We start from the raw sequence: 14,291 nt of genomic DNA on the forward strand, positions 1-14,291 counted from the left end.
CCCATTTTGCGGCGAAATGTTCTCTCAACGGACAAACTCCCTCGGTATGCTTTTTTCTCTATTTGGCCGATTTCTACTCTTTCCAGCCGCCTCCCCAAGCCTGGTAGAGGCTACTAGTAGATGGTAATAAAATGCGCAAAAATTACATTTTTTAATTTTTTTTGAATCAGTTCTTCTGTTTTTGTGAACAATCGTGACATTAAGCAATAAAATAGGAAAAGTGATACAAGTAATTTGAAAAAAAAAATGTCCTTGTTTTGTTAAATAAATATTAGACCTGACTAGTTTTTGTATTTCACAATTCACGTCATGTAACGTTATATGTACATGTTCAACTGCATGACTTTATGTAAACCCTGTAAAACAGCTATAAAAGAATTTTTGGATATATTATAAATATAAGAATTACAAATTACTGTATCTCTAGGCTCATCTTTGTTCTACTAGAGGATCCAAAGACTAAAATCATTTTTCATTGATAAGAATGCTTCTATACATCCAATAAATTTGTAAATTAACACAATGATAGAGTAAGACCATGGCAAGTAAATTTAATGGATGACATCCTCTGCAGACTCCAAATCTAATGTGATAGGGTGAAAACAAAAGAAGGCGGGCACAAAAAAACAAGATTTCTACATTTTCAAATTTTGACATCATAAACCTTGTTAAGAAATGATACAGATAGTGTGCTAGGTTTACTGCCAACTATTATAATATCCATTTCTCACTGAAACAACTTTGAAAAATAAGTTTTTAATCGTTGTACAAATGGTTTTCATTCAGTGGGAACATCACATGTACACAGCCACCATCACATATAAAAGGAATGAAATACATCACTGGCATAAAAGTAAAAGACAAAACATTAAATCAGAGCCTTGTCTTGCCTCCTCTCTTCATATTTATCTGTTATCCACGTTCCGGCATGGAAACAGACGTCTTTGCCCATTTTTGGCATGTTGGCCACTGTCAGAAGCCAAAAAAAATTTGTTTCTTTTTTTTCGAAATCAGGTGAAAATCAATGCGCGCGCTTATGTCATCCATAAAAAATACTTGCTGTGGCCGAAAGGACCGATGCTCAAAATGTGGAAAAAATATGTCGAAAAAATCAATTCTCCAGTCAAAATACACCTACAAAAAAGTGAAATCAGTCCTTAAATGACATAATACTTAGCCTCCACCAGTCTCCGTGAGGCGGCAAAGTGACTCTCTAGCGGACCAACTCCCCTGGCATGTAATCCCTCTACTTGGCCAATTTCTACTCTTTCCAGCCGCCTACCAAAGCCTGGCAGAGGCTACATAATACGAACATTCTTCATAAGTATAGAGGATATCTCAAGAGCAGCAACAATAGTTCCAGGATCAAATTCCTTTGCTAAGTAATGTTTACCTTTACGACTAACAAATTTCAAATTTTCTTCATTTGCATGAATCAAAATAGTTGATCTCATTCTTCACCCAAATAGCAGCCTAATTGACAGAATTCGAATTTTCATTAATTATGCAAATTCTGTCCTGACATATAATTTTTACAATTATTTTTTATGCTGCCTACACACCAAACATCGCACTGATCCGTCTACCGGTTCTTGAGTTATCCTCCTCCAAGTAGTTTTCAAGAAATGCTCCTGCAGTTCCAGAACAAGCTACAGGAGAAGCCAACGCAGAGCAAAGGTGACAATGTCCAGATCAGGAGATATCAAGACGGGAATTTCAGCTGCGGTACCATTACAAGCCGCTAGAGGTCTCGTCAAAACCTACTTACCAAATATCAAGATAATATACCCAAGCCTTCTTGAGAAATCGTGTTTACAGACAGAAAGCACAACGTTCGTGGCGAATGACTGCGAACAAACGGGAGGATCAAAGCAATACCTCCCAGTGGAAGGATATCTCCTTCCCCGGAGGTAGAAATGCATTCGTCCTATGATGGTTAACCCTCAAACACCCGAACGGGGTCCATTTGGACCCCAGACGTATATTTTTATGTGCTATAATTTTTTTTCTATTTTACAAAAAATTCCTCCCGTGACTTTGTCAGTAAACCTCTTCTACAAATTCTCCTAATTTTTTTTGGAGATTGGCACAAATTTGTAAAAGTAACAACGGAAGTCTGATGTAAGACCGTCTGGGGTCCAAATGTATTTGCACTTTCCTACACACGAAATTGTTCGGATGTCCTCAATATGTCCTCATTATGCAGTTTGCCAAGTAACCTCAACCTCAGGAATTATTTCATCAGGTTTTCAGAGGTTTGACAATTTGACAATCATATGAGGTCAAAGGTCAACACCATTATCATGCCTGCAGGCCTCATCCTATTTTTGCATAAATTATTATGATAAGCTGAAATTTTTTAACACTTAATCATGCCAAAATAAACGTCTTAATATGTTTAAACAATATATATGTGCAAAGGTCACTGAAAGGATGCAAAAAGGAATATAAATTTGAAAGAATCACTACTTCCCAGGTGATCTACTTAAAACTGTCATCCAATCCCTTGTTCTATCCCACCTAGATTACTGTTCTACAATACTCTCCTCCACAACACAGACACAGCTAGACAAACTACAGTGTATGCAAAACCGAGCAGCTAGGCTTGCAGCGAACTCAACACAACTCACTAGTTCTGACGATCTACACTCTAGGCTCAAGTGGCAATCTGTCAAGGAAAGAATGTACACCACCACCTTAAGTGCCTTCCACAAACTTGTCAAAGTCAAACAACCAAAGAGCACATATGACAGAGTTAGTACCACTCATATCTCACACCAACACAACACCAGATTGTCACACAGAGGAGGCTACACACTACCCAAACCCAGAACCAAAGCCCTGACTAGATCATTTCTTTACAGATGCACAAAAGCGTATAACACACTACCTAGTAACTTAATCACAACCGACTGTGCTGTATTCAAAACAAGAATAAGAGATTGGGCTATGACTCAAAGCAAATCCTCACCATTGAGCCTATGGTGGTAACAAGCATAAGCTAAGCCTGATCTCTTATTGTATAGAATATTTTATTTGATTTTGTATATTATTTTGTCTCTGCTGCTACCTTTCAGTTATTTAAATGGCTGATCAATTTGTTATATTTATCTTTTCTTTGGAATTATGATCAGTTAGACATTATGTTCTATTCAGTTATCTAAGTTATTTATACCTTTGTTAATTTTGTTGGCACCTTTGTTGATTACATACAACTCTGAATTATGTTCAGATTATTCTGTGCTTTTTTTTAGGTCGACCTCTGACCTCTCCTATTGATTTGAATTTACTCTATTGATTTGAAGTTACTTTATTATTTGTAATCATCATTATGTACAAAGTTTTGTTATCTATGTTTTATTTTATTGACCCCAGGAAGAATAGTGCTTTTAAGCACTAATGGGGATCGGAATAAACAAACAAACAAACAAACAAAGAAACCAAATGGGGTCCATTTGGACCCCGTTCGGGCATTAACGTCACAAAAAAGTTCGGGTGTTTGAGGGTTAAAGACGCACCCTTTGGCGTGGAAAGACAGTTACAGTTTGGGTACGTGGGCTGGTCACCACCAATTCTCCATCTGGTCCCATAGCGATACCCCACGGCTCTTCCATGATCGCGATGGTACGGACAAACTCCCCCCGGCTTGTGAACATGTCCACCCGGTTGTTACTATTCGCCACGATGATGCGACCAGAGGTGTCCAGACAAATGCCTTTCGGAAAACGCAGTTGGCCCTTACCTCGTCCTTGTACTTTTCCAAATTCCCAAATCTGGACTCCGGAGGGATTGTACACCTTGACACTTTTTTTCCCATCCGTCAGCAGGACATTTCCCTCGCTATCCGATGTGACTCCCTCGACAAAAGAACCTGACAATTTTGAACTCCAATAGAGAGTTCCATTTGGATGAAACATCATGATTCTATCTTTCTCTCCAACTATAATTTTATTGTTGCGCACGTCCATTGCAATGGCAGGATAGAAACTCGTGGAGCCTACGTCGAACTTGTTGATTAGCCGGCCGTTCGTACTGTACCGTACGACAACATCATAGACACTGTAGCTTAAATCCCTTTTACTCTGCCCCACCACCCACATGTAGCCAGGGTCGACGTCGAAAGCTACACCTGAAGGGTACATGTACATTGTCTTACATACACCCATTTTCCTACATTCACTAGACACGATCGTTGGGAAAAGGCCCCATTTATGCTGAAGACTTGGACTCGTCTGTTGTTAAAATCAGTCACAAATATCTCATTGTCAGCAGATACAGCCACTCCGTAGTTGTTTGAGAATTTTCCAGGTCCTGCTCTCCATCCGGTTCCACCAAATGTGATCTTCTCCAGCTTTCCGTCACCACCTTTTGCAATGAGTAAGAAAAAAGTATTTTACGGACACACACACACACACACACACACACACACACACACACACACACTGGTACACACACACACACTGGTACACACACAAACACTGGTACACACACACACACACACACACACACACACACACACACACACTGGTACACACACACATACACACACACACACACACACACACGAACACACACACACACACGAACACACACACACACACACACACACGGACACACACACTGGTACATACACTGGTACATACACTGGTACACACAAATACACACACAAATACACACACACACACATGTACACACGTGCACACGCGCGTAAGTAAATGTACACACACACACACACACACACACACACACACACACATCTAAAACACAGCACAAATAAAACATTCCATTTGAAACAACCATCAAGCTAAATAAAACAGATAACATAAAAGGCAATTTGACGTGAGCAAGGTCGGTACCGGCCACTGTCTCTGTTGGCTGATATGGGCCCTTGACCTTGTGCATATAGCTTGCTTTTTCTCACCAGAAGAAATAATCTTGTTCAGTGTCCAATTACACTAACATGTCACAGATTGACCAAGATTAAGGCATTGTGTAAAAAACATTGAGGGGTCAAACTTAAGGCATCGTTTAATGGCACAGAGAAGTTTTTGCCAAGTCTTTTAAACATTGTCTAATGTCATAGAGAAGCCAAGTTTGATACAACGCCTGTTTGAGACATCCTTTGATGACACAGAAGCTTAAGCAAAGTCTTTAAAGAATTGTCTAATCACATAGAGGGACCAAATTTAAAACATTGTCTCATAGTACAGATGGACCAAGTTTTAAACTTTGTCTCATGAAAAAGGGACCAAGTTTGAACATTGTCTCTTAACATAGAGGGACCAGGCTTGAGACATTAAGGATCCAGAAAGTCTATTAACATTGTCTAATAACATAGAGGGACTAAGTTTAAGACATTGTAGAATAACAAAGAAGGGCCAAGTTTAAGACATTGTAAAATGACATAGAGGGACCAAGTTTAAGACATTTTCAAATGACACGGAGGGACCAGACTCAAGCCATTGTTTAGTGACACAGACGGGCCAAACATAATCCTTCCTAGCAAAAACACGCATATGAACATTCGTGTTAGACTCACCTTTTTTGCGTTGTGAGTTGTTGGAGACTGCTGGGAGCGTGGGGACAGAACTACAGCATCCAGCAGCAGCATTTTTAGTAGTAGTAGTAGTAGTAGTAGTAGTAGTAGCAGCAGCAGCAGCAGCAGTAGTAGTAGTAATAGCAGTAGTAGTAGTAGTAGCAGTAGTAGCAGCAGCAGCAGCAGTAGTAGTAGTAGTAATAGCAGTAGTAGTAGCAGCAGCAGTAGTAGTAGCAGCAGTAGCAGCAGTAGTAGTAGTAGCAGCAGCAGCAGCAGCAGCAGCAGCACCAACAGCATTAGCAGCAGTAGTAGTACTAGTAGTAGCATCCGCATTCGCTGTCTGCTGTTGGTAGAGAATTGCATTATCATTGAGGTATCGTAAGTGGTTCGTCGACATCATAATTAACTATCTGAACCCTGTCTGCATTTGATAGCTGCAGGCCGATGTCAACGTATTTTCCACCAAACTGTATTGGAAGTTAAGGAGTTCAGTGAGGAATCGAGTGTTTCAAAAGTAACATGAAAATCTGGAAAGTATCCTTACCTGCGAAACCACAAAATTATAAAGTCAAGCCTTTTCAGTATAAAGCATCTGTTTATTGTTTTGTCATTCTCAACTAAAGTGTTAGTTTTTAAAGTAACGTTTAAGGCAATGCGCTTCGCAGCAGTTTGCGTATGTATACAAAGGGTACTATTTAAAACATTATCTTAGGAAATGGTGAACAAAGTGACAAGACTATTGGACAGAGGCGTACCTGTGGTGGGCTGGTGCTAAAGTATAACCAGAGAGAGATCCCGCTGACGATGCACAAGCCAAGAACAGCAGCCGTCATTACAGCTAGGCAGACCCAGGGATGACGCATACATCCTGAAATATTGCAGATTAGGCCACAGCAAGTAAATTTTATGGATGACATCCTCTGCAGACTCCAAATCTAATGCGAGCGGGCGAAAAAAAAACAAGGCGGGCCAAAAAAAAAACAAGGTTCCTACATGATAAAATTTTGACTCAATCACTGCACGAATGGCTTTTATTCGGTGGGAACATCACATATACACAGCCATCATCACATATCATTGCATCAAAGTAAGAAACAACACATTAAATCAGGGCCTTTTCTTGTCTCCTCTCTTTATAGTTATCTGCCATCCACCTTCCGGCATGGCAACAGACATCTTTGCCCTTTTTCGGCATGTTGACCACTGTCAGAAGGCAACAAAATTTCTTGTTTTTTTTTCCAAAATCAGGCAAAAATTAATGCGCGCGTCGATGTCATCCATAAAAATTACTTGCTGTGGCCTTACAGAAATTGAATTGGATCTGAGAGTGTTGTATCAGCAAGGAAATAGTTAGTAAGAGTATACGATACAACATAAACAAAAAAATAAGACAAAGAGAGGACAAGGTGAATATTGTTCTCATGTAAATGTAGGATATACTAATCTTGTAGCATTTTCTCATAGTTATTGACACTGTGACTTCAAAACCCCAGTACAACAGCTCCATGCGTCTCTGTCATGGCAGACTGTCAAGGAAAGGATTCTTGTAAACACTGTCTCTCAACTACAGAGGGTCATTGCTACACATCAACCAGAAGTACTCTACAAACAGTTATGTCCTGTCTCCTACCACCACAGCCACAACACACGTCATGCTAGCCGAAACACATACTGTTTAATGAAACCCAAAACGAACGCCCTGAAGAAGACTTTCACTTATAGATCCTTAACAGCTAGTTTGGAACACTTTGCCACATGAGGTACAAGCAGCAACTAAGAGTAGGTTTAGGCAGGAGTTGTTAGAGCACATGCGTACATAGGCACATGATGATAGGAACATGTGATGTTACTTTAAATGTTAAGTCTAATGTTGTATGTAAATAATCTTGTAATTTTGATGTGGTGTATTTGTATTATTGTATTTTAACTCCAGGAAGATTAGCTACATACTTGATTTTGTATGTCTTGTGTGTCGCTAATGGAGTTTAATAAAGCACATAAAGCACATAAAGCACATCTATTGTACCTGAAAGTATTGCTAAGCAATAAAGATTATGATTTATAGCGCATCTTAAAGATTATGATGCTACAAATGTATTGTTTCTATATTTGTTTGTGTGACACTATGTTCTCCAGGAGAGGGCGTCAATAAGAATATGTCATATTGTATGTAAATAAATATTGTATGAATAAATCAATGACGTTCTTACCGCGCGCTGCAGGTTGCTGGACATTTGGCACGTTCATCTGATTTGGTACATTCGGGACATCATTGCCGGACGGGTTGGTTGCGACATCATTGATGCTGTTAGAAGCCAGTAGAGTGTCCCCTGAAGTTGTTCTGCATACAACTTCACCCTGGACCATGTAGGCGATGGCATACGGCTGAATGCCCTCATCATCAGGGTCGATACTGTTTTTAGCCACAGCGCTACCTGTCGTGTGTAGGTTATTACTTGTTTTTTATTCATTTTTTCCCATTTTCTTATTTATGCCCATATAAAAACAGGGACAATACAAAAACAAGTACAAATACAGAAATTACATACACGGATGTTTGTACACTACCATTTTTTTTTCTTATTTTTCTTATTTTCTTATGTTGAGAAATATTTTCTTGCCAGGGGGATTTTCAAGAAAATTCAAGAAACATTCTTGAAAGATTTGGTATGTTGATTCTTACACAAAGAATTTCATTCTCCTTTTTCCTAAAGGAAAGAAAATATTTCTACAATGATGCTCACCAACAAGAATCTTAAGAATTTTAAGAAAATTTACAGTATTTTTTTTCTGCTACAAGAAATCTTTCCTTGTGTATAAAATGGTTTTCTTGCTTCAAGAACAGTTAGCTCTTAGTTCAAGAAATATTTTCTTGTGAACAGAATCGTTTTCTTGCTACAGCAAGAAAAAACAAGAAATACACGTGTTTCTTGAATTTTCTTGCTACGGGGATTCTTAAATTTCTTGTTCAATAATAATTTTCTTGCTATGGGATACATTTTCTTTGTACAAGAAAGAAGAAAGAAAAACAAGAAAAAGCATTTTTGGTAGTGTAATTACTGCAACTGTCGTCATCTTCTTGGCATCACAGTAAGTCTGTTATATATACCTGATTCGACGATGTAGACATCGTAGACATTATGTTCCTCACGGTTTGCAACTGCATGTGGTTGGATGCAGCGATCGCCGTCGTAAATGTGATTTGGCATTGTGGTTGAGGCTGTCTGACTATGAAGGCAATGGTTGGCGCCGTTGTTAGCGGGCCAAAACGTCTTCAGCCACGTCTTCTGCTTTTTTTAATGATGTAGATAATAGTAAGACGAGGACAAATTGACGCTGCACTCAAATCTTAACACTCTCTTAATGTCCTGCGCGCGGAATCCATATTTATGTGGGTTGCACGTACCGTGAGTACCTTCTATATAGCGCCCTAGGCCTGTATATGTAACGAGTTGGGGTGCATTGTGCACTTAAGGTGTTACATGGTTCACAGTGCACTGTTACTTGGTTCACAGTGCACTTACGCTAGTTTTTACTGTTTACAATGCGTTTCTGAACGTAGTGCAGTTGTGACATACATAGGCATTGTTACACCAGGGACATACGGAAATGCATTGTTAGCAGTAAAAACTAGCTTATAAGTGAACCAAGTAACAGTGCACCGTGAAGCATGTAACACCTATAGTGCACTATGCACCATGTAACAGCTAGCGTCAGTGCACAGCAAACCAGTCAGAATTGCCCTGATGAAGTCATTGAAACGTCGGCTGGTAAAAAATAAATGGTTGTGATCAAAGAACTTTGCTATTCTTTGGTCCGCCTTGATGTTCTACATTAAATGCGTTGCCAATTATGATGATAATTCCTATACACATTGTATGGTTGCCTGAAAACATTAGCTAACGTCATTCTCAGACAGAATCAATTAATTTCTATGTAAACAAGTAAAATCTGAGATTTTATACCACCGGGCTTTTTATTGTATATTTTTATAAAGGGTTTTAAACAAAGAATTTATATCGAGGCCGGACACCCCTCTGTGTGAGGGGTCATATACGTGGACCAGACCGAGAATAGCTTAAACACGCCAAATGTCAACGGTCGCGACCACTTTCACGCTCAAAGGGGTGTTTTGGGGCCACCAAAAAGCACGATTTTCACGTCCAAAAACACATATACAATAAAAGCAAAAGAACGTGCATCATCTGCAGCCCAATAGCAAAACATATACCGAGTCTCAAAAGAATCCGTCCACCCAAACGCGAGAAACAGCTGCGAACATGAAAATCTAAATCTCTCACCAAACCCTTCCGCGGAAGGATGTCTCCTCCCCCGGAGGTAATAAAGCAGTGAACGTGTCATCTGTTGATACCAGACAATTCATATGTCAATATGAAGTTGTCTCCAAGCAGAGGTTTAGATATGATATGTTTCTTGACAACCTTGAGTTTGTTTGTTTAGTCATAAATTTTCCAATCTTTCTTTGAAAAATGTAAGGATGCCTAAAGACGTGATAGATGCCTGATTGAACATTGCCTGGTTGAGTATTTTATGGTGAATGTCGCATTTAACCCTATCTAGACCGGGCTTTTTTGGGCTTGGTGGGACCGGGGGGGGGGGGGGCTCATTCGGCCCCCCCCCTCAGAACTCGAGAACGGTACATCGTAGGACCACCAAATTTTCAGAGGATGATGTACTAGTAAAAATTTATCATACGTACAATTTTTATGTCGTTGTGACGTAATATGACGTCATTATGACGTCATTAATGTGATTTTATTGGCCAAAACCGTCTAGATAGGTTATTCCCTGAAAACTAAACAGTATACGACATAACTTTACCAAAAGTGTTTATGACAGACTATTAGGATGTACTAAGTCTTATGTTGCCCATAGCAACACCGGTGACGTCATAAAATGACGTCATGCATATATTACATATCCGCCATCTTGGATCATCAATCTTGAATTTTGAAAAATAGTTTTTTTTCAGGATGAAGCCTAAAATACATTGTAAACAGACTAAAGACATTCATATGAACCTTTTATGTAAAAAAAATGGGAGTATTGATGAAATTTTAAGGAAAATAAGCTGCATTTACCTGATCTAATGATATGGTCCGCCATCTTGGATTTTGGCCAATGACGTCATCAAATTAGCATAAATTATGCATTTAAATGATAAAATTTACATATAATTATATGTGATGTTATTAATGTTAGAAACAATGTGTAACTTGACATAAAACCCATAAAATTCTGTTGTTGAAACGGAAATTATTAAATTTAGCAAAAAATGCCTGTCAGAAACCCGTTGCCATGGCAACAAGAAAAATCATAATCTTATTCCACTGATATAGATTTGTTGCCAACAATATTTTAGGAAAAGTCACCAAATTTGGCGGTTCTAGCTTTAGCCGTTCAGACGCTAGGTGACATCAAAGTTGCCGCGGGCACTTTAACGCCCCCCCCCCCGGTCTAGATAGGGTTAAATTAGATGACATGTTTCTTCTTTATTTGTTATGAGTACCATATAAGAGAAAACTTGTCACTTTTCTGGGCGGTTGCAGTGTTTGTTTTTTTATGAAAGAGAAAAAAATTTACCATACAAACCATTATCCAGAAGGTTTAAAAAATCACAAACAAACCGATTTTACAGTTAACAGCTAATCGTCAAGCAAACATAAAATATAATTCAAATGTATTGGAATTACTATCATTAAACGTAATGAGAAGAAGGATTCAGACATACTGTACTTACACAAATGTACAGAGAGGCTTCTGTAAGCGGCTTCTCTGGAGGGCGAACTGAACTCAACGGCACAAGAGAGACTCATTTCCAGGAGATAATATACATATTCAATAATCATATACCATAGATGATACGCCCCCGCAAAGAAATCTTCTCTGATATTGTATAGAAAATCAAGGTATTGAGCATTGTACTCCCTAAAAATGGCCACACTGTAATTTTGGACTGGCCCGACTTATTCGTCTGTACACCTGCCATGTGGTTTGGGAAAATTTCCCAGGGTACTAAGCTGTCCCTCCCCCAGAGAATAAAAGTGGATTAGCCCAAGTTCGTGGTTTGTAGACCTGCCTTGTTGTTAGGGAGCTGGCAGAATATACATGAATAATGAACCTGATTGAGCGGGACATTGCAGTGATGGGTTGCAGATGGAAGGGGGCGCAATGGATATACAAGCTATTTACATTTCTCGAATCAAGTACCATAGATTTTAAGAGTCTCGATGTTGGAGACAGATTTGAATATATCTTTACATGTAATGGTCCTCACAACGCAAAAATAGGTAGATATATAAAGGAATGCTTTGTTATTAGAAAAAATACCGAAACTTGTGATTAGCCCACTCGATTGTAACACTTTATCAAAGACTTGTGACATCCCTTATTATTTGAATAATTATGATATAGATATGTTAGGTTCTATTCAACATTAGGTCTTATTCAACACACTTATGTTATTGTTGTTGCTCTCTTTATGTAGTTTGCCATACAATGTACCATGTGCAATTGTCATGCAATAAAGTTCTTCTATTGATAGCAAGACACAAACCCGCCTCAAGGACAATGACGGCCTTGGTGCTCTACATTGAAATGCGGTGGCGATTATAATGGCGATAATGATTATATCAGAACGCAGCGAATGTAAATGATTTAGCTGACTCCTATATGGATATAATATATACATTATATGGTTTAATTAAAAAATAACCATGTAACATTAGCTTATGGAATTAAAATTAAAATTAAAATTAAAATTAAAATTAATTTCTATGTACATAAAACCGCCGTGTACGTGTCCTCTTCTGACACCACGCAGAGGTTTAGGTTTTCTTTTGTCGTGTTTTGGGCCTTTTTGCAGGGTTACGTATTATTAGTACTGGATTCTTTTTTGCGCCAGTATTGAATAGAGGGTTTTCATTGACGTCATAATAATTATCATATGAGTCCGGCGACCAGGTGTTGGCGGGTAAACTGATTAAGTAGCAGCATCTTGGCTTGTTTAACGGATATAGACTGTAATCCAACATGGCGCATGTGAAAAGCCTGTATACAATCCTACCAATGATACTCTCTTGCCAATTTTATACTGTATTGCAGCCACAAAAAAATCTGCTGCAGATTACTTATGGTCCCTAGTTAGGTTGTAGCAAGTTATTTGTTTCTAGCGGTTCATCACATATGCTACTGATATATATGCTGCATGTTTCTTGACTACGTTAAGTTCGTTTGTTTAGTCATAGTTTGCAATCGTTCTTAATGAGGAAAATATAAGGACGCCTGAACACGTAATAGATAGAACATTGTCTTGCTGTGTATTTTATAGCGTTTATGGATACCACGAAAGATAAAACTGCCCACCTTTCCGCATACATAAATATGAAACACCTTTAGTGCACTATGCACCAAGTAACATCTGCATAGTGCACTAAATGTGTTACATATTTATGTAACGTATTTATGTAACACCTTTAGTGCACTATGCACCGAGTTACATGTACATGTAGCGTCAGTGCACAGTAAACCAGTCAGAATTGCCCTGCCCCTGATGAATATGACAGGGTCATCGAAACGTCGGGTCGTAAAAAATTAATGGTTGTGATCAAAGACAAAGAGCTCAGCAAAAGGCATTGGGAGATTCCTTCTCTTCATGGGGGTATAGACTTCACATTTTGAACAGGGGTGACTTATTAGGAACAGTTTATTTGTGTGGGAGGGGGATAGGTCCATTTTTGGTATGGGGAATGTGATGAAGCCATGTTGCGTTTGCTCCTGAGCAAATATCGGCCTTTCTAGTTTGTATGACGGATTACGTCATGCAGGATTCAGCCAATGGCCGCGCAGTGCGTGTGAATAGGAAGAAAAATGTAGGTCAACGACCTTTAGGATGTTAACCTTTTCACTTACGCTAACACGTGTTAGTATTCACAACACAACACAACGCGCTGCACCAGTGCAGAGTACCCGGTTCCGGTTCTACATTTTCCACATCTGGATTCGATCGGCGGCAAAGACCAGTGTGCAGCTTGGATCCCTTCATCATGGCGCGTCTTTCCAGAATTGCTGCAATCTTAGTTTTAGCGGCAGGTACTAGTAATGTTATATTTATATATAGAACAAGCTAGATATCGCCCCTCCTCACACGACCATATGTTTATACTGGACCATTTGGTTACGTATTAATTCAGGACGTTATATTCAATGCACCGTCCTTGGCAGCATGTCGTATACATGTACCTTAAAATTGCACCTCAGTAAATACCAATTTGCCGAATGGTTCTGTAACGTTGATGAATATTAGTTTATAACGTTTAGATCACCAGATCTAGAAACAGCTATTCATGTTCTGTGGCGCTTGTGTTAGTAGGTCACAGGTATTTTACTCAGTGTTCTGTTTGTTAACCGTTTCTTTTTTTTTATCCCAAGGACGCCGACGTCTAAAAATGGTTTCTTGTTACCTCCATAATAAAATGGAGGTGTTGTTTTTGCTCTCTCTCTCTCACACATTGGCTCTGTGTGATTGTGTGTTTCTGAATATTTGTGGTCAACATAAAAATGCCTACGTAGATCGTGATACTATTTGGTATGTGGGTAGGTCTCGGAAAGACAAAGGTCACGGTCAAATATGGGCCTCCTGCTGATTGTCCTTGGATTGCCCCTGTATGACCTTGCAGCTGTGCTGTGTGTGCCAGTACGCCGATGGGCAGCGGGGGGGGGGGGGGTGGGTTGG

This window comes from Branchiostoma belcheri, unplaced genomic scaffold (genome assembly GCF_001625305.1).
Source record: "Branchiostoma belcheri isolate BF01 breed outbred unplaced genomic scaffold, Haploidv18h27 scaffold102, whole genome shotgun sequence".
Classification (NCBI taxonomy): Eukaryota; Metazoa; Chordata; class Leptocardii; order Amphioxiformes; family Branchiostomatidae; genus Branchiostoma; species Branchiostoma belcheri.